Source organism: Ambystoma mexicanum, chromosome 10 (genome assembly GCF_040938575.1).
Source record: "Ambystoma mexicanum isolate Mex_15411 chromosome 10, UKY_AmexF1_1, whole genome shotgun sequence".
Lineage (NCBI taxonomy): Eukaryota > Metazoa > Chordata > Amphibia > Caudata > Ambystomatidae > Ambystoma > Ambystoma mexicanum.
In genome coordinates, this window is record NC_090932.1 from 1,361,403,216 (window position 1) to 1,361,424,894 (window position 21,679).

Consider the following 21,679-nt stretch of genomic DNA (forward strand, 5'->3'; position numbering starts at 1 on the left):
GCTGGATCCTAAGTGTAAGTCATTGCAATAGTCTAATTTTGATAAAAATAGAGCTCTAGCTATGGTAGTGCAGCTGGTTGCAGATAGGGAGGGTTTACACCCATTAATTAATTTGCAGGTGTATGCCGTGGCCGAGCATGTGGCATTGACCTGTCTATTTAAGTTTAGATCTGCGTCAAGGTAAAAACCTAAGGTTTTCACATCCTTAGAGACTTTAATATTAATACCGTCAATAGTGAAAGATTTAAACTGATTGCTCAGATTATTCAGTTTAACTGTCAAGCTGATGAGGAGGAGCTCATTGTGGACACATTTATTATTGTCTGCTCCTGAGCTCAGTAGAGCAGATGGTGAGGTAACACCATTTTCTGTCTGGCCATGAGATCAAATGGAGACATATTCTTTGCAGAAGATGCTGTAGACCTAATAGCCATCTGGACAAGTGGTAATTGTATGTCCCAACTGAGTCCAGAGTCTGGCACAAACTTCTTTAAAATACACACCATTTTTTTTTTTATCTCTCTCCCTACCCCCTGCTTGAGGCAAGGTGTTAGGCAATGTGGAGTGTTATTTTTACTCTTAGAATCTATCTCCCACATCTTCTCCATCACCTCACTGGTCAAATGTGTTCCTTGGTCCAGCTCAATCCTTTGTGGGAGGCGGAAATGAGAGAACATGTGATTGATTATTAGTGCAGCAGCTGTCTGTTTGAAGCTGGAAGACATTCTTCCCACTTTGTGAACAAGCATGTCACAGCCAACATGTATGTGTTTCCTCTAGAGGCAGTGTCATTCCCCTTTTTTGTAGGGGAGCTCTTTATGTGAGTGAACTGGGTTGGAACTGAGCACACATAAGACACTCCTTTAGGTAAGTGTCAAGGTCCTGGTCCATGAGTAGCCAGTAGACAACCTCATGCAAGATTTCTAATGTTGTATGAAACACCCTTTGACTGGCAGTGATCGCGTCATGGGCGTGGTTCAACATCGGGCTCTGGAAGAGGTAGGTACCACCCACTGGTTGGCTCTCCTTACCAACAAATCGTCTTGGATCCAGAACATCTTGGAAAACTTCATCCACACCCAGAGATTCTCTTTACCGGCACAACCCGACTCTAGAGGAAAGCTCAAGGGGTCTTCAATATGTTAATAAAAATTCCCAATGATCTGGTGTTCTTTCTGTGCAGTGATAAAATCTGCATCTGGGGTATCTTCACTCCACTGGGCAGTTGAGAGTGCACTGTTCACATGAGTTTGTGACCTGATGACAACAGCAACTTGATTTCACCCAGCAGGGATTAAGTTTCTATAAAATCGCCCTGCAGGGATCCTGTTTTTACAAGCTGCTTACCAGGTAATTCCCAGTCTTATCTGACTGCTCTTTTTTGGAATGACCCCTTATTTTCTTCCAATAGAGGGTCATCTCATTGGAGGTCACCAAATCTTGAACTGACTGGATCAGTTTGGCATGCCTTAAAGGTATTTTGTTGGCACAAAGCATGCCTCGAATTGAGCAGTTAGTCAGGTGCTCCACGAACATATTCCTGACATAATCAGAGTCAGTGATTATGACCAGTTCATTGAGTTGGTGGTCACTGCAGTGACAATGGCTTGATGAACGTCCATCATATCTGCTACCTGACTATTTGGGGGTCCTATTTTATAACCAGGAGAGGGTTCCAGTATAACAGTCACTCAGGCATTCCCAATGCCAGCCACCAGTTATTTTTCTTTATTGTTATCAACATGGTAGGAGCACATATCCACATAAACTGTCTGTTGGACATGTGTCTCTTCATAGACCTTGTGTGTGGAAGTTAATTACGCCTCCATATTGTTGTAGGTCATTAGACCTTCAGCCTACAGACAGTTTTCTTGAGCATAATCATGCAAGTCCGCCAACTGTTACTCTAGGGGACTCTTCTTGTTTTGGCCATACCTGACCTCCACAGGAAAGCCTTGTATGGACAGAATCCAGGAAGTAATTCCAGAACTAGTAATATTCCCCACCCGGAGTCTGTCACTTTGGAGATATTGCAAGGGTTGGTGACAAGTCTCGACAATGATTTGCCCCCCTATAAGAATGGTCAGTAATCTTTCAATGCCTACACCATTGCCAGGAGTGCCTTCGGCCAGTCATTGAATGTTTCCTCCACAGAGGAAAATTTCTTACTAGCGTACAAGATGATTTTGTGGACCTTGTCATGCTTTTAGTACAATAATGCTGTTAGGCAAGTATCTGAGAACCCTGTCACCAAGAAGAACTACTTGTTCTTTCTGGGGTAAGCCAAACAAGGAGCCTGTGAAAGGCTTCTTTTCAGTTGTTTAACAGCCTCTGAGTGTTCTGGACCCCACTCGCACTTGACTGCGACCTTGGACCGAGTGACCTCTGCGTAGTCTTCAATGAACTTTTAACTAAAATTAGTTAGTCGAAGAAGGCTTCTTAATTCTCGCAGAGTAGTAGGGTCTTTTAATTTGAATAAGGCTTCCATCTTCTTTGCCTGGGGATCAAGACCCTCAGGGGTGATCTTGTGCCCTAAGAAGTTGGACTCAAGCCAAGGGACTGCATCTATCCTGCCCTAAAAATCCTTCATTGGCTCCTGGTTGCTGCACAGATTAAATCCAAATCCATCTGCATCATCCACAAGGCTGTCTGGCAGGGATGTCATTTAGGGGTTGCCAGAGGTAGCAACAGCGACCTCTTGGTCTCCCTTGCGACCTCTGTGGTCTCCCTTGTGTGAAACATGTTTTTTTTAATGAAAGCTCCTGGGCTGTGGCTAGCACCATAGGGCTCTTTACTTCTGGAGTGGCTGGCTTTCTTGTTCAGGTCCCTTAAAAAAAGAAGAAAAATAAGAACAGAACAGGAGTGCTACAAGTCTAAAACTGTCAGTTCTGACCCTAAATAAGAAAGAATAGGAATACCAAATAATGGACCTCATTATGAGTCAGCCGGTCCGCAAAGAACGGTGGTGGTAAATCCGCCACCACCGTTATTTCCGGATCGGCTGTTTAAGAGTCCTGCAGGCAGGAGGTGTCACTCACGCCAGGTCTGACCTGGCGGGTTTAACACCACCCGCCTGCTAGTGGACATGGAAACACGGGCACCATTACAGCATGGTGCCAGTGTTTCCACTTCCCCATTCTCAAGGAGTCCTAGGGGACTCCATGGGAATGGGGATTAACAGAATTCCGCCTCCGGAATTACCGGGTCACCGGGGTTGTAATGCCCCGTTGATTCCAGCAATCACGGAGGAGGAATGGTAATATGAGTCCAGCGCTAACCTGCCAGAATTTCCGGCACGGTTACCGCCAGACTCGTAATGAGGCCGAGTGTGTCTTTCTGGAATTCTATACAATAACTGATAGACTCATTAAATGTTTATTTCAGGCACACTACAGAGGGTGAGTCACTAATTTAGTCTGTTCTTAAACACCTCCACTCAGCCTTTCATCCTTCTGAGGTCGATAAATGAGTACCAACACAGGTTGGGTGATATTGGATGTTTATTTTTTCTATATAAAGCGCTTAAGCGTAAGTGCTATATAATAACACATCATTATTCTTTGGTCATGGACGTCTGCTTGCATTCACAGTAATTTGGTAATATGGGCCTATACACACTGATCTTAACGATACATATGGCGATCCATTCTTGTATGAAATATACATCACATTATAGTGATATCGTAACCATATTTTTCGTAGTGTACAATGCTATGTGATGCCACTTCCTGTTTTGTCAATGGGTGAAAGGTCATGCTACATCGCTTCCCACGATATCACTTTGGGGTGGGGTCAAATGACATCACTTCCTGTGATGTCATCAGGGGGTCAAGGGCCATGTGATGTCACTTCTGCTACCCCTGGCATTTTGGTGAAATGACGTCCCTGCTGTCTGGGGCCAGGGTCCATGCTATCTGCAACTTTCTCTTACTAAATAGTCTCCCTCTAGACCTCTACATTCCTCTGGCACCAACTCTTTGTGTATAAAGCATTTCGCTAAACAGAAGGCAGGAGGCCGATCTCTTGCTTCAGCTGGCACCAACTCTTTGTGTATAAAGCATTTCGCTAAACAGAAGGCAGGAGGCCGATCTCTTTCTTCATCTGGCTCCCTCTTATCGAACAGGGATCCTGGTCTTCTATACCCAATCGCTGCAGTCTCTATCCACTTCGCAGCACTTTGCCTCGGCACCCCCAGGCCGTCATCCTGAAGGATTGACTCATTTAACCTAATGAGGCTCCATGTCGCATAGCACTTAACATACCATGCATTTCATCTGCTCCTCACCCACAAGCACAACTATTCCAGCACCTACCCCTGCTCACACTTCACCTCTTCTCTCTGCACTTGCACATTCTGAATACTCACAGGGCATAGCAGGGCCAGTCTTTATCATGTATTCATTGTTTGAACCCCATGTCCCTGCCTGTTGCCATGTGGGCGCTTTGAAACAGAATTGACCTGCTGTAAAAGGGCCTAACAAATGCACAAAAATAATGTGACTTCTGAAAGGACAATTTTGCTCTGGCTTTCTGCAACTGGGTTTGAACATTGCAGATGTGTGCTATCTGTTCCTCCACAGGCCTTATGTACAAAGATGTTGAACCCATTGCTGGGTGTTTATGTACCCAAAGGAGATTTAGGTCCCCATGTACTGTTGCCCCCCCGAAGGCAAAGCCAAGATTGTACTGGTCTTCCCTACTCATGGATACTGTCCAGTAACTGTTGGTCAGGTCAATGGTGATGTACACATTTGACCCTTGGATCTGGGCCAGTCCCTGATTGATGTAGGGAAGGGGCCATCTTCACATGTGGACCAGTTTGTTCAACTCCCTCAGGTCTGCAGATAGCCTCCATTGGCCATTTGGATTGAGTATCCCCAGTAGTTTGTTGAAGATACTGTGAATTGGACAAATTATCCCACAGGATTCTAAGTTTGTAATAATCTATGTGCATGATTCCATGAATGCGAGAGGTAACCAGTATTGTTTCACAAATACGGTGGCCATCTCAGGGTCCATGGGTATGGTGGTTGAATGAATGGATGTGGGTTGATAGTTGTATGAGTCGACTGCAAAGATATCTTGGAATTCCAGGAAGACCTGTTTCAGCTTTTGTCTTTGCTCCTTGATCTCACAGGCATCAGCAAGAATGATCCTTTCCTCAACCATCTGCTTGAGACTTCTGGTTTAGGAAGAGTACACCATTTAATTCCCCCCATGCCTAGTACAACATCTTGTCTAGAGGAGTACTATCCCTGATGTTGAAACAGTTGTTTGGGATTGATCCCATGATTTCATTACCTAGATCGATAGAATAATGTTGGCATCAACCAACATTGCAATAAAGCTGTATGCACCCAAAGTGATACTTCGAGGGTTGCTGTTTTTCACCAATATTTTTACTTTACTTTACTTTATTGCATTTATATTGCGCAAACCATAAACCCGAAGGTGTGAGGGAGCATACACTACATACAACATAAAACATAAAATAACTTATACAGCATGGGAGTGTAAAGATACCATTAGCAGTGTATCATCAAACATAGAGACAAGCAGGAGGCTAAGAAAGAAATAGAACAGGTTGGTCCTAGAAAGGGGCACAAACACAAAGGAAAGAAGCCCAGTAGGGTTGGCAAATCAAGTTATCAGATTGCACAAAGAGGATCCTCTAGGTTGGTATTTACACCTTCTTAGAAAGGTGGTTAAAGAACTGCCCACACAGCCTACTAGGACACAGTCACTGTTAGGCTGTGTGCATCAGTCACTTCGGTCCAATCTGCAAAGAATTTTCATATCCGCCATTCTCACTACGCCAGGCCCTGTTCTCTGTCAAAGCCATGCGAGGACCTTATAGCACAATGCTTGTCTCGACTCTATAAATTCAGCTTTTGGAATATTTGCAATAACCACATTTTTGTGGTCCATAATAAAGTCATAGGAGCTATCAGCCTGTATATTTCGCATCTGTTGTTTACTTAGGTGCAGCCTTCGTACTGCTACCATTTTAAAATTCACGATCACTTCTGTGGGCGGTTTCGCTGCTTTATGATCAGGATAGAGATCCGATAACGAGCAGGGTTTTTCTTGAACTAAGCCTTTGTTTCTAAACTGGAGATTTTTGCACTCTCGTTGGAGCTTAGTGTTATAGGCCTCCCAATAGGAGATGAAGTTTGTGAGGCGTGGTCCCTCCTTTCCCTGTGCATGTTGACTTGACAGGCATAATCCGCTTTATGCAGCTGTGACAGGGTGTCTGAATTGTGATGCTCACCAGTCGGAGGAGTAAAATCCGATCTAGGTTTACATAAATCCATTACCCAATCATTCAAAGAGTCAACCAATATCCTGAGACCAAATGGGTGGTACATAGCAAAAGCTCTTTGGCAATGCTGGCCATGAGAAGAGGCCATTGCACAGACGTGATACGTCCTTATTGTGGGGACGTAGTTGGCAGAGATATTGAGTCCATTGCTTTGGAGGTATCAGGCTTTTGATAGCAATCCGGGAGTGAAAGACTAGTGGGGCAAGGTTTTAGTGATGGCTTGTTCCAGCCACTTTTCTCCGTTAGGGCCATGCATTTGACTGCAGTCCTCCTAATGAGGACAGGGATCCGTAAGCACAACAGCCGATGCAGCTGATGCAGAAGCGGGCAAGAGTGAAACAAAATGAATTATTCCTCCTGCATGACAATCAGCTTTCAGCAATGGAGCATGCAGTACACGCTCACCATGGTATTATTACGCTGATATAGACGGCTCCTAGCCTCATAGGCAGTGACCCCTCGGCAACGCTGTGAGACAGCTGATAATTCCAGGTAGTGGGTGAACTGCGGGTCAGTTCACGAGAGAGGTCCTGGACGTTTCCACACAAAGCCCCTGCTGGAGCTTGCAGCCAGCCAGTCAGGGCGCTGGCAATGCCGACAACGCGAGAGAGCTACGAGAAAAGGACCTACACCGATGTCAAGCTGCACGGCAACAGAGGGTTGCCACCGCCTCCGGACGCCTTCCACACCTTGGTCATGAAAATCTCACTTTGCACACTGCTTCAGCAATACTTCTTCACACTGTCTTCAGTCATCCTTTATCTGCCTGGTCTATTAGACTAATATTAGACTGGTGTCATGTTCTAGGTCTACTAGAGGTGTCAGACTTAAATACAAACCTTGTTGGAGGATGGGAATTTACATCTATATAGGCGTCCTGATGTTTGAGGTTCTGTCCTTGCCTAATTTTGAGGGGTAGAGTAAATTGTCGCACCTCTCCTGGGATGGTAACTTCTTTTCAAACATGAACTTCAATGGCATATGGCAGCAATTGAGCTGAACTGAATGCTTTTTCAGTGTTGGCAAAGCCCATGGGTTTACCCCCCATTTGGCACCAGGCTTTATCATTAATGAGGTCCAAATAGATTGCGAAACATTTGAAAATGTCACTGCCCAACAAATATGGTATATGCTTTTGTTGCCAAAGGACATTTTAAGTATAAACCTGCTTTGCTGGAGATGTTTGGAATTTGGGGTTTCCAGACTTTCTTTCCATTTGTCAATCATTTTAAATGTGGGAATAGTCTGATCTTTTGTGGGTTTCCTGAAAAATTCTTCACTGATGAATCTCCTTCCATTACTCAGGCATACTCTGGCGAGCACCGGCTCCTCTCCCTCATTTTACTGAATGGGGAAAAACAACTGCTTGCCCTTTTTCTGAATTTATGTCAGACTTTGAGCGGGTTCTTCCTTGTCTGGTTTCATGGGACTCAATGTTACGTCTGATTTTAGACTGGTGTAATATTTTAGAGTGGTCCCATCCAGTGTGGATTGCCACAAAACTGGGAGGAAGGTTGATTTTCAAGAATGGTAAAGAGTTCCAATCACCAGTGTGTTCTCCTACAGAGATGACAGTGATATCTGGGATCTGGTTTCTGGACATTGTATTCTACATTCTCAGAACGTTGATCAATTACATCACAGGTCACATTCCTTCTCACATGATTGGTGCTCATTTTTTATTTTATAGGGCAGTTAGTCTGAGTCCAGAGGACCTTTCTTACACAGTCGATCACAGGTGATAACCTCCTCAGGACATTGTTCCCCTAGTAAACAAGGTGTGCCCTCTGAAGTGACGACTATCAGTAGATGTTTCAGCCAATGTTGTCCAAATTTTATTTCCAGATCCGCAGTCCCTTCGATGGAAATATAATTCCTTTTGAAATGTTGGAGATGTCTGGGAAGTGGTGTGAGGGGAATTTAGTGGCCCTCCCCCTGTCTTGAGTTTAGTTGGTCAGCAGCCTTTTTGGATAGGAGGGTGGGTTGGATTTGACAGCCCTATGATCATTTTCTTAATATTGAATTCCAACATTGTGTGATCTTGGGTAATTTTCTGTATCAGAGTTCAAGAATCTGTAAAGAAAACTTTGCAACGATCAATGAGAGTTGTTTGGGAATCCTCCTTTTCCCCAGCTCCTTGGCTGTCCACCTTTAGCTAGCTTGTCTTTTTAGGATTGAAGAGTCTCTTGTTCTGGGTTGGTCTCCATACTTACCCTGTCCCACTTAGGGTCCGTTTGGGGCCCATTTTAATATGTGAGGGATGCCCCCATTTTTTAAAGAGAAGGTTTCCTTCCTCCAGGGATTCTTCTCTTTCAAAGGGGATGATCCAGAGTTCCTCCACAAAGTGGGTTCTTCTTAAACTTTGCTCTTTGGGTTCTAACATTTTAGAGACACTTTCAGGCTGAGAGGATTTTAGGGGTTCTGTCTGGTTGATGCTAGGAAGCTTTCTCTAGGGCTTGGCATCTCCCCTCTACCCCGGCCCCCTCCTCAAGAACCTGTGGTTTGTCAGAGGTTTCAACCTGTCATTTACCCCTGAGGCATCAGCTCTGGGTGTTGGAGAATTGTTAAAGGTAGTGTTAGATTGAGGGTTGGATGGAGCACTCAGCATGTTCCCCAGGTCATCAGTCAGTTGCTGAACCTGTTGCTCCAGCATCAAGACATTTTTTGAGTGGTAGGCAGGCCTCAAGTCAAGCCTCTGCTGCTCACAAAAATGTTCCTTCTCCCAGAGTAACTTGGGGACTGGAAATTCACCCCATAATTTTCCATCCTGAATCTCCCCTCTTCCTGGGTTCAGGGATCTATTGTGCGGGAACCTGGGAGAGAGAAGAGGATTGTTTTGGAAGTTCGAGTTTGGGGGATATCTGGGGAAAGAGTTCAGGTTGGGAGGTAGCATGATACTTGTGATGCTTAAAATACACTGGAGGGACAGGGCCTTCATGTCCTTGTCCTGTACTCCCTTATCATGTGTGTTCTGTGATGTTTTCTGCATAGGAGTCCAGTTGGGACTCCTGCAGTGCAGCTTTTCTTCTTTTTGGTCATGGTGGACAGAGACCCTTGTGATACCCTTATGGCACCCATGGGTGGGGGTACAACCCTGTACCCCTAGTGTATGTTTTTGGGCACCTTTTGTGTGGCTCGCAGAGCAGGGTATGGGCTGGTGGCAGCTCCATGCTGAATTTGACATGTGCTCTGAGTATCCTCCATTTTGGGATTCCCAGGCTCTGCCATAGGAATCAATGGATTCCTGATAGAAAGCAAGATGGCCCCTGTGGCTTCTTGGTTTCTATTACCTGTTATCTTGTTTTCCCAAAGTCTTGAGAAGCCCTGACTCTGTCCCTCCCCCTGACTGGCTGTTGGGTGGAAGAACCACATATGGTATTGTGGGGAAGACCGGCCAGTCTAGCTGAGGCCTTCCCAGTGATTGTATGTTGTGGGTACACCCTTAGGGTGTGACCTGTGTGAATGGAGTGTATGACCAATATGCAGTCCATGTTATGGGTGTCTGGTGTCTGTGTGTATGACATACTGATTGAGACAGCCCTGCCTGAAACTGACATGAGTGCAGTGTGGTGTGCTGAAAGGCTGGGTGCTTGTGAATGGCCTGAATGCACTGCAAGCCTTATTGGCTGTCTGCCTGCATGAATACCCTTCTGTCTGATTGGCTGACTGAGCTTGGCTCAGCAGAGTGAATGAGGGACAGATGTATATATCTGGGGACCTCTCACTTCCCAATTTGTTCAGAAGCTGAAGTTGAAACTTGACGCTGCATATCCTTGAAGCCCAGCTGGAAGAAGAAGGTTTGCTGCTGCTTTCTGTTGACGAAAACTGAAAGCTGTCGAGTCTGTCAAGGACTGATCCAAGAGTGGATCTGGCTAGGAGACCTCTCCCTGTGCTACGAGGCAACATCACCCAGAAGCTGATCTTCATTGATCACCATCAGCATTTTTGTCCCACTGGAGAAAGTCGAGGTTGTCGACCGAGGAAGATCCACCAGTGGGTTTCCCACCACCTGAAGTCTACAAAGATGCCTACGACTGAAGATCCAAAATCCAGCCTTGATCGAGTCCCGATTGTCGATGCCGATGCCCACACCCACTTCCGAGCCTGCACTCTTCACTGAGTCTTCTTTGTGGCACCAAACTCTTTACATCGAAGTGCATAACATGCCTAGTCTTCACAGGACATCCACGATCAATTGTCGATGCAAAGGTCGAAGCTGTTGTCTCGATGACAGTGTTCACATTTCTTCGAAGGAATCTCTGCGCCCTGTGGCTCCTGCTTTAAAGGGAGTCCACTATTGAGGGATCCATCAACGAATGGTCAAAGAAACTCTTCCAACTCAGGTATATTGGGGTAGCTAAACATTTTGACCAGAAAAAGAGACTATTTAAAAATATATAGACTGGGCTTGTCAATACTCTTTATTACATGTTGTTCAGGTGGGGGGATCCTCGCTAGAACTGCCTATACGTAGAAGGGGTCAGCATTCTGCCATTATTTATCCCAACGTGTCTTCCTTCCTAAGATCTTTGCTGATACACATTGTTATATGATTTGTATGCCATCATAACTGTTAGCAGTGGATGCATTTTAAAGGAGTCAATAGCTAAGTGTGGTACAACCTAGAGATTGTATATATTTGCCATGTTAGAATTGCAAGAGGACAAAGTGTGTTATTAATTGTGTATATAACTTGAGCCTTATTTGTATATAAAGAACTATGTTAGCTCATAACATAGTGTGTGGACATTCGTTTGTGAAGGGCGTGGGGACTACACTGTACTTAAGAACCAGCCTGCATTACCTCCTGTGAGCTTAAGCCTTGGGTGCTTGTCCATAGCTACTCTATAGAGAACCTTGGCTGGGGTGATCTGTGCTTCTACACTAACATATAGAGGGCAGGAGTAAAGATCCCCCCCTCCAGTCTCTACAATACTAATTTCCTGAGGGAAGTTTGGAGGGAAGTTTCCTGGGGCAATACTTACCTGGTTGTGCCCCCCTCTGTGCCAGGGGAGTGTATTCATACCCAAGGATTGGCCTATTACCCATGTATCTGGGGTTTACATAGGTGGCAGGGTCAGAGTGGTCATTGGTCTGAACCTCTGCCTGACTACCATTCCATTGAGCCAAGTTGAGAGGTCCCTTCTGCCTTCTATTTTTCTTGTTGTCAGAAGGGTTACTTTTAGGCCCCCCATCTCCAGATCCAATGAAGGGGTAGTTTTTATGTGCACTACCTTCGCAGCAGCAGGGGTGTTAGATGGTTCGGGGGTGTTTGTACTCTCACCAGGCTTCTGGATTTCATAGATCCTGGTGGCCTGCTCAATCACCCTATCCAGGGTCCAATGCTCGTGAAAATCATGCACCAATTGAGTCAGGATATATTTGGGGAGTGCATGGAAATATGTCATTATGAACTCCCTACTATTTGTGTTCACCTGCCGGGAAGTCTGAGCAAATGTCCACTTTAACTCCTGCACAAACTCCATAGGTGCCTGATCCTCCCCACATTGCAAATTATATGCAGCCTAACAGGCCTCCTGTGAGTTTTTGTCTGAGGATAAATGTTTTAAAATGGACACCTTATAGGTGGACCATTTATAATGATCCTAGCCCTCCAGTCCCACAAAGAAAGTTGAGTAATCAGGTGAGAAAGTCCATTTAGCAAATGCTATACAATTCATCTGGAATTAGGCCATTATCTGTTTATAAAGTTCCAGCTGCTCCCATACTAAATACTTGGCATTCTTGTGGTATGGGGTCAGGATGCTCTTTATGGCCTTAATTTGTCTTATTGGGTCTTTCACCAAAAACTTTCTCTGTTTCCCTGTCTTTTTCTTCTTCTGCATATGGGTCCATTCACCTTTTGACTCAGAGCTGCTATTTGTACTCCATTCCCTGTCTTCTAGGCGCTCCCTATCTCTGATCTCTGTGAGACTGGGAATATCTCCCAGAACCAAAGGGTCTACACTCCTCTTGCCTAGGCAAAAGTGAACTCTCTCTTTAGTTACTTTTGGGCCCAGGCTAGAACCCAGTTTCCTCCTCCCTCCTCCCGGGGAGTCTGGGGAATTTCACCCTTTCCTCTAAATGTATGCAGGTTTTTAGAATGCCTCTCCTAGACTGAGGGCCTGACATTTCTCCTTCAGCAAAGCCTTTGAGGTGGTCTCTTTGTATTCTAATCTTCAGACAATCTAACTCCCTGACTTTCTCATCATAAGAGTGTTCATGTATGAAGTACTTACAGTATTCCTCTTAGTCTCCTAGAACACACTGGTCCAGTCACCGTCCCTTGCGTGTGATAGAGATGAATACTCATCAATATCAGACAGGGATTGGCCTTCTAGATTGGATGGGCTAGGCCTGGGTAAGTATAATTGCCTCATGTCACCCTGTTCTCTGTCAGTGGCAAACATGAAGTCAGTTCCCATTTGTACCTGGGAGGTTGTAAATGACTGGCATAAGGCCTCTGATGGGATGGGAGTCTCACCTTGATCAGTGGGCCATGTCTCATATTCTGATTGGTCAGGTTGCCTCAAGGCCTGTTTATAATGTTCAATTTCCTTCTGTTTCCCTTTCCTTATTAATGGTGGTAGTCAGCAAGCTGGGTTTTTAATTCTGACACTAAGGCCTGATTAGCATCAAGCACCCTGCTCACAGCTACCAAATGATGTTTTGTTTTCTGCACCTCATGCTGAAGTAATTCATTCTCCCTCCGCAAGTCTTCTATGCTCATTGCATATTCAAGGCACTTTTCCTTCAGGAGAATAACCTCATTCTCTTGCTCATCCTTACAATTAGCTGCCTCTAATAGTGCAGCTTCTATTTGTCTCACTCGCTCTACCAGCTCATTCCTTTCTTCTCTAATTCTGGTCAATTCATGAGATCCTGACTGACTCATTTGTACATCCATTTTCAACTGATGCACCTTCTGTGCATGGACCCTATTCTGCTGGTTCAAGAGGTATTTTTCCTTCACCAGCTGAATTTCCTGTTGTCTTAAAGTAGGCACCTGCTAATATATGTGATCAAATTCATTTTGGGAATCAGCCCCTTTTATAATGAACTCTCTGTTTACATTTTTCAACTCCTTTATTTGTAATTGAAAGGCAATAAAGTCATCTAGTAGCCCTCTATTATAATGAGTCTGATTATTGACTTTATGCTGCAGTGTGCTCAAATTTTCTATAAACTCTTTATGTGCATTTTGCAGTGCAGAAAACTGTGTTTCATGCTTTGCACTTTTTTGCTTCTGGTTTTTTAACTCATTTTTGAGTTGTTCAATTGGGCTTTTTTGTTTTAGCTCAAAAATATGGTTCTGCTGTGCTTGATGTTCTAACTGTTTCAGTTATTTTCTGTGCCTCATTCAGATTCTCAGTCTGGCACCATGCACAGGCCTCAATCTTCTGCACTTGCTCTTTCATTAACTGCACGTGGAAGTACAGATAAGCCGTGAGCTGAGCCATTTGACTCTGTTTTTCTTGAGCATTTCAGGTCACATAAAATGCCTCCAATGCTTTGTGCAATCTCCCACCTTGACACCAAATGTCAGTTCCTTCTGATGTGACATCTTGCATTATTTTAGCTTGCCAACACCCTTCATCTGCCTCTGCCCACCCACCAAGAATGAACAGCTTAGTGAGCAAGTGTCTCCTGGCATCATCAAATACAATTGTTAAAAAATGTCATTTTGTACTTTTTGGAGAAATTCCTTTTGTGGAGGGGCAAAATGGATGTGTTCCCATTTAATTTCCACTCACAATGCCAAATCAAATCAATTTGTTTTTTATTAATCTTAATGTTTCACATATGCACCTCCCTGGAACTCAGAGCACAAGTCCTTGTGGCACTTTAACAAGGCAAAGATGACTTTCCCTCCACCTTAATGCAATTACATCAAAATTAATAGTCTGTCACAATGCACTTGACATGAGTCAAAAATAGCTAGTGAAATCCCATCCACGAGCCCCTGATTTGTATTGAGAGGCCAGCCACAACATTTAGAGTTCCTTCTCTAACCACTCAAGATGTCACGCAACATACTGTTTAATGGATTATTTTATTCAGCCCTATCTCCAATTCATCTAATACCCATTGGATGCCTCTGCCTGGGATACCAATGAGCCAAGAACCAGGCCGGTGTACAGAAAATATATTTAGGTTTATTTGAATCAGGTGTTAAGAATAATCACACAGACTACACATGCCACCTTTGTTGTGGATCACCATTAACTTCTTGTTACACAAATCTATTCTAGAAATTAGTTAAGAAAAAAACAAACAAATCACAGCACTTAATTTCAATTTCAATTTGGGTAATAGTTAGCGCTGGTCAGTGAAAACAATTTATAGATGTAGTGCTGTGCAATTTTGATTTTCCTGCTCACTTAAAGCCTAGTAGTTTAATTTTTCAAATTTGGCCCAATACACTTTCGCTTTAAAATAAGCACAGAGTGATTTAGCAGTTTGTTTTTCAGCCCCCACCATAGTTTGGTGGGGGATGGGAAAGTCTGATAGAAAAATTAGGACGCTTGAAGAATTTTGGATTTCAGACCCCCTCCACTGAAAGGCCTGTGTTGGGGAAAGTTGGACAAACATTGGACTGATTTAAGAACAACGATACCCCTCTTCCTTAAAGATGTTGGGGTCAACCGGACAAAAATGATTACCCAATTAAATTATAGGCTATAGTTTTTGAGCACACACTGGGAAGTGAGCTTTGTTCATTTCGGATTTTAACAAAATCACCCCGAGGTGTGCTGCCAAAGGGAATTAATTACATTAATATTTTTAGTAAAAAAATAGGCTATGGATCTACACAGTTTTGCCTCCCCCCGATAAAGGGGAAGGATTCAACAACAGCAGATTCCCCCACCTTTTGTTTACAAAGGGCTCAAGTCCGATTACATTGAAAACCTTTCTTTAATGTTCAGGACAGCCAGCTGCATGTCAGGACCCTCTGGAAAGATAGGGCAGTGGTCTGCCACTCCACTCTCAAGGATGGCCTCCCGCACTCCAACATAGGACCCAGTCAGCTTTTAGGCCTTCCTAGAAATAGACAGCTCCACCTAGATGCACTGTCATCAATCTCCTCTTGTGTTTCCTTGCAGCTTTAAGTTGGTGAGTTTTAGCAGCACTTTTAATGGTAAATTTGAGCAGCTCTGACCTTTCCTCCTAGTGCATTCCCCCTTATATGGCAGTGATGACGCCATCACGTTTATAATCATGGGTGAGTACCCTGCAACGGTTCTTGCAACTAGGATTAGACAGTTACCCTTCTCTCTACTCTTTACTCCAGCCAAGCTCTATGGATTGGTTTAGGAGTCTGGAGCAGACATATGGCAGCTTCCATTTGGAATTCCCATTTGTTCCCATGTCAAATGTTAGCAAAATTCTCATTATGTGGCAAAACTTCATAATTTGACTTGCAATTGCCATAATATATATATATATATATATATATTTTCTCTGATTCAGCTAATCATGGGGAATTATGACAGCCATGTCCGCATCATTTTCAACGACCATGTTTCAATTTCCTGCCATTTTCGCAAACAGCATTGCTAATTTCACCCTCCACCTGTTCACTAACTCCCAAATTTGGAACATTGTCAAATCAGCCAGAAACTCATCTTAGAGGGCTATTGCTATTCTCTGAGTCACAGCAGTTGGATGAATTTTATATCACCAAAATTGCCCACCTGCAAATAACCTAGAAAATGAAACATACATAAGGACAATTGAACTTTAGGGGGCTGGGAAAAAGCCCTAAATGATTATAGTCATTTAAACAAGGGGAATCTTCATGTTTGACAAATGACAATTCCCCTGTCTCCAGGCATTTACCATTTGCACTCTGGGCCAGTCTGTACCACAGTTTTTCATTAAGTCTCTTTAAATTGTTTTTTTTTCCTCTTTGAAGTTGGATTTTCAGCCTCCCTTAATGGTAGCCCCTGTCTACACACTTCCTTCTTACCTTTTGGTCATGCTCCAGCAAAGGGAAATTGTCCTGCAGAGACATAAAGTCCAAGGACACTTGGTTTCCACACCTTTCAGAGGCCACATTTTCTTGCAGTTGTAAAATAGCTGGGGGGATATAAAACCAGCCTTCCAGTGCGGGAGGTCTTTAGGACATGTGTCCCACAGCTGGCAAAGTGGGCTTTTCTTTTCAAATGTCTGCTGGTATTTTGCATGTGAAACACAATATACATTACTTTTTGTCAATCTGCACCATTTCTTTCCCTGACATTTTTATGATAGCAGGGGCGCACTTTCACATTTAAACTATTTTAATTTGCAAACACACATGCAAAGCCGTTTTTGCGTCATTGTGTACAACTCCTGTTGTTCATGTGAAAGGGACCTTTAAATTCCTCCTTCCTTTGTGGATTAAAATTCTGCTTTTTCCTGTGGCGATGACAGGCCGGCCGTTTTCAGATGGCCCTTCTGTTTTCACCTCCAAACACAGATGCACAGCTGTTTTTGTGTCAGTGTTTAAAAATCTTGTTTGTCATGTGAAACGGACCTTCAGTTTGGGGCCTTTGATTGCACACCACAATCCTGTGATGAATGTGTAGAGCTTCTGGAAAATTCCATGGGACCATGACAAATTTAACAAGGAATGGAAGACTAGAAACATAGAGGAAGAAAAGGTAGAGCGTGATGTTGAAAAAACTCTGACTGTACAATTGATGAGTATATTATTTAATTATTGATCATTGTGTGAACCTGATCCCGAAAGAACCTAAACCAAATTCATAGCCAAGTGAGCCTTCCTGTGAACAGAAAGAATAGTGGTGACCTGGGTTTCACATTTCTGTACTGCAAGTAACTTTCCTGTGACTTGGAGAAATTGTATAATTAACCCATTTTAAAAATAGGGCATCTGAAATGCCAAAGGTCATATAGATCAATTTGAACAGTAACGGCTCAGGCAAATTCTTCCCAAATGTCAAATGGTAGAAACCGAAAAAGCAAGCAGTAGCAAACACAATTGTCTTCAAAGACCAAATTGAGTGGCCAATAGGTTACCTAGACACAATCCACTTTGATAAAATATTAAAGGAGGCACGGAAAAAAACAATCAATGCAATGCTGTAAGCAAGGAACTGATGCACAGTGTGAGGCTGTACACACATTTTCAAAAGGATAAATCAAAGACAATACAAAGTGATTGAATAGATTCTTGAAAGTACGAGAGCAGTGGTTAAGGATAACCCTATTTTTTTGCTCACACAACAATTTGTAATCAACACATTTGATATCACTAGCGATCTTGTCCTTAGACCTTAAAACATGGCATTATCATCCAGTTGCAAAGAACTTCATCTCAGATCCAGATCTTTGTCCTCCCGTTCATGCCCAGGCTTTGGAGGCCGTGAGAAACACCAAACTCTTCTGCCATCTGTTGCCTAAACAACCTGCTTGGTAACATTGAGTCTGAATTCACGCCATGTTGGCATACAGAGGCATACTCGATTGGCTGATTATTCATATATAATTCATTTCAAGCATCTTTGCTGTGACCAGAGGACAAGCTAAAAAAAGGCTCTTAGGTTTCAAAGTGGGCAGTTGATTAAAATATCATTCATATGAATAACATAGCTCTATGCAAATAAATCAGACTCTCCCCAGAAAGCTCCAAGCAAAATCATTCACTCCAAAGATAGCACCATTCAAGCACCAGCTCTGCTATCTGAAACATATTTGGCATCAATCCTACAACCCCACGGCTAGCACTTCTTGGCCCTCATTCCGAGGTTGGTGTTAGTCATGGAACTATTAGCGCCATGACTAGCAAAAATACCGGTACTGCCACCGACTTGGTGGCATGGGGACTTACCGGTCTATTCCGACCATTGCAGGACTGGTAAATCCCCATTTGAAAAGCCATTCCCCATTCCCATTTGAGTCCCCATAGGGCTCAATGGGAAGGGGGAAGGCGTCAATAACGGTACCGCAAATTGCGGTACCGTTATTGACCCCGGTATCCCTTTGCGGGTCCCGTCCATAACGCCTGGTAAAACCAGGCATTAAGGGAGGGACCCGCAAAGGGACCTCGGAATAGGGCGCAAAGGGATTACCGGCACCGGTGTCATTACCGGTGCCCGGTATCCCTTTGTGCCGAGGTCGTAATGACCCCCCTTGTCTCTCTCACCTCAGAGAGTAAACAAACAAAATACATCTGAAATGCAAAACAAATCCCACTTTTTCTGAAGGTTGTGGAATGTCCCATACCCCTTAGGGAACACTTCAGAGGTCTTGGTTAACTCCCCAAATCCGAGATTCCTACGTCCTCCCTTTCCCCAGCATTAATCAATGTGCAAGATATCTCTCAAAATTCTTAATTAATAAAGTTGATGCTGTTCGCCACAAAGTTGCTTTTGAGAACCCTTTCCTTTTTGTACCACTAGAGGCAGTCACACACTATCACATTTTATGCCTTCCGGTTCCTTTCTTATTTCACATATCGAGCCCTGTTTCATTCTTTTTTTCCATACTCAGGCTCTCCATTGAATTTCTGCTTCCCTCCATCTTCGAAGAACTCTCCCTTTGCCATCCTATCAACTCTTCAGACACTTAGTCATCATTCCCGTTTTGAAATAAGCCAGTTTATGTCCCTCTCATCAAAAAATCACTCAGACCTTCTGTCCATACGAATTACAGTTGTATCTAAAATCCTGGCTTCTCTACCAAGATACTGGATTATATTAATTCCACAGCCATCTTGAGGACAACCAGGCTGGAATCAAAAATGACCTCAGTCTTGAAAAACCTGTGAATGCTCTTAGGTTGATGGAGGAACAGCAGCCTATATGGTCCTCTTTCCACCTGTGGTCTGTGATATGGGTGTTCAACAAATTGTTCCCTCTTTCCATGCACACATGAGTAATAGGACATCTTCTCTATCCTGGGTAATCACACTCCTCTCCAACAGATGACAAATCATCGTTCTTCCACCTCACCAATCCAGCACTCAATTCCTTGATTCCTCAGGATTCTTATCTAAATATTTGGCCTCACACTGAACTTCTATGCTGATCACACTCACGTTCTTGCAACAGTAGATACATCCACTGAAGCCACTCCTGACAGCCTTCACAGTTGAATTGCTGCAACACACCCCAGGTTGCAAGCAATTTGGTTAAGCTAAATGGTAACAAAATTGGAGGTCATCACCAGACATGATCACTCTCACCATAGGGCTACTTTCACCTCAAATACATCTCTCAACATATGTCCTCAACACATATCAATGGTCAAAAACCTGGGTCTCCACCTCAGCTGCAAGCTCTAACTATCTCCCAAATCAACTTGGTTGCGACCTCTTCCTTCTTTCCCCTGTGCCCGACTAGGAGGCTTCTTGCATACCTAGAGTTACTTTTATCAATACCCTACATACCTAGAGTTACTTTTATCAATACCCTAATCTTATCCCGCCTGGGCAGTAGAAACAGTTCTTACCTCAATTGTCCTTCATCCCTCTTTGAAGACTTCCAAGTATCCAGAGCACCATCATCCTACTCCTAAGAAGAGATGACTACATCACCCCTTCTCTTTGCGCCATCCATTGGCTGCCTGCTCCTAAACACAGTATCTTCAAATCCATGTGTCACTCAACAAAAGTTCCTCTCTCTCAAGTTGAATCACAACACTCCTTCCAGAAACACCCCCTCCTCATCCAGATCACAACACCCTGATCTTCAACAGACACCACTCGGTATATGTTTTTCACTGGACTTGCCTTATGCTGACTTTTGATCACGATAAAAAACGTTTCTGACCTCTAATCCTTCCATCAAGCACAAAAAACCTGGCTCTTACTGACGTCCAACCTCGTGATGTGGGTCATCGTCAAACAGAGACCCCCTTTGTGCTTATAGCTGATAAATCCTAAATGTATGAACACTTTAACTTTTCATCTTAGTGCCATGAGACAGACATGATCTCAAGAAATAAAGTGTACAGGTGGTGTTTTTATTCAGGCAGATTTCTTCACTATTAATAATGGAGGAGGGTTCTCTAGGCGCCCCCCTCCCTCCCCAACCACCTCTACCATCAAGCACTGAGCAATTGTTATGAACGTCCTATTTGACCTATTAATACAGAGTCATCAGGTGGTACTGAATGAAAGTTTGAGAATTAGAATACGTAGCAATACCTTAAGCAGTTGAATACTCTGTCAAAGTTAAATATTTTGAATAAAATATGTAATATGGTTTTCTGAGCACTAACCCATGTAACACTACACCATTTCCTGGCCATTCATAGTAAGTTAATTGACATATGATGACAGAATAGTTAAAGACAAAGAAAGAGAAATGTAAGACCACGTTGAAATGGTTATCGTGTTAAAAAAACGAAACCTCAAAAAACGGGGCTGAACACATTGAATTCTGTTGGCGGAATTCGTACATGTTTAAAATAGATAGCAGGTGGGGAACGTGTAAAAAAAGTGCGTGGGGATGTGAGCGAGTGGTGTGCAGTCTCCTCCCGCCCCTCACATTAAAAAAAATAAGAAAAAAAGAATGTATTTTTGGTGATTCGCGCAAAACAAATTTGTTGTTTGTGGCCTCATTTTTTTTATTTTTGCTATTTTAACTTAGATCCGTTGAATTGTAAACTAATGCAAAGAACGGTAAATATAGAATTGGAGGGTAATTGTGCATTTTGCAGTATTCTCTACACGAATGCTATGTGCAGTAGTTACATTTGCCTGGTGTAATCTCCCAGGCTTTAACCCAATATCTGGGTTTCTAAACATTTTCAAAAAGGGTTTTTCATTCATCTTCGAAGAATTGAAATACAACAAAGGATTACTTCCTTTAACAAATACGCAATAACATCAGTCTAGATGTTCAGACAGGAATAAACCTGGGTGGTCTATTCCTTCGACAATAATTGTGCATTTTAGCATTCTCTGTTTTCTTTCAAATCCTCTCAATCTGTTAGTCTGTGCAAGAAGTCTGAGCAATATTATGAACTTCTCTAATTATGGACACACGAATATTTGATAAACCACGGCACATTTTTTTATGCTGTACGATATACTAACCCAGAATGAAAGTTTGTTTTTGTGAAATGTTTATTAGACAACTGTTTTATGTTACATGTTTTTTTTTAAATGAATAAGGAACTATGGTTTGAAAACACAGGAACCTTGATACACATATTAATAACATGTGGTTCTCTGTTACAATCAGAAAAGTGTGTAGTTTGGTCTGTAAGGGGTAAAAGCATTGCTAACTCTGAGATACTTCTTTGGGTCCAACTACATATATTTATGAAAAGGCAGGAGTAGGAGGAAGCCTGTGATTCCCTTACTGACTACCTTTTATGGCATCCCATGCTGCAGGTTATAGA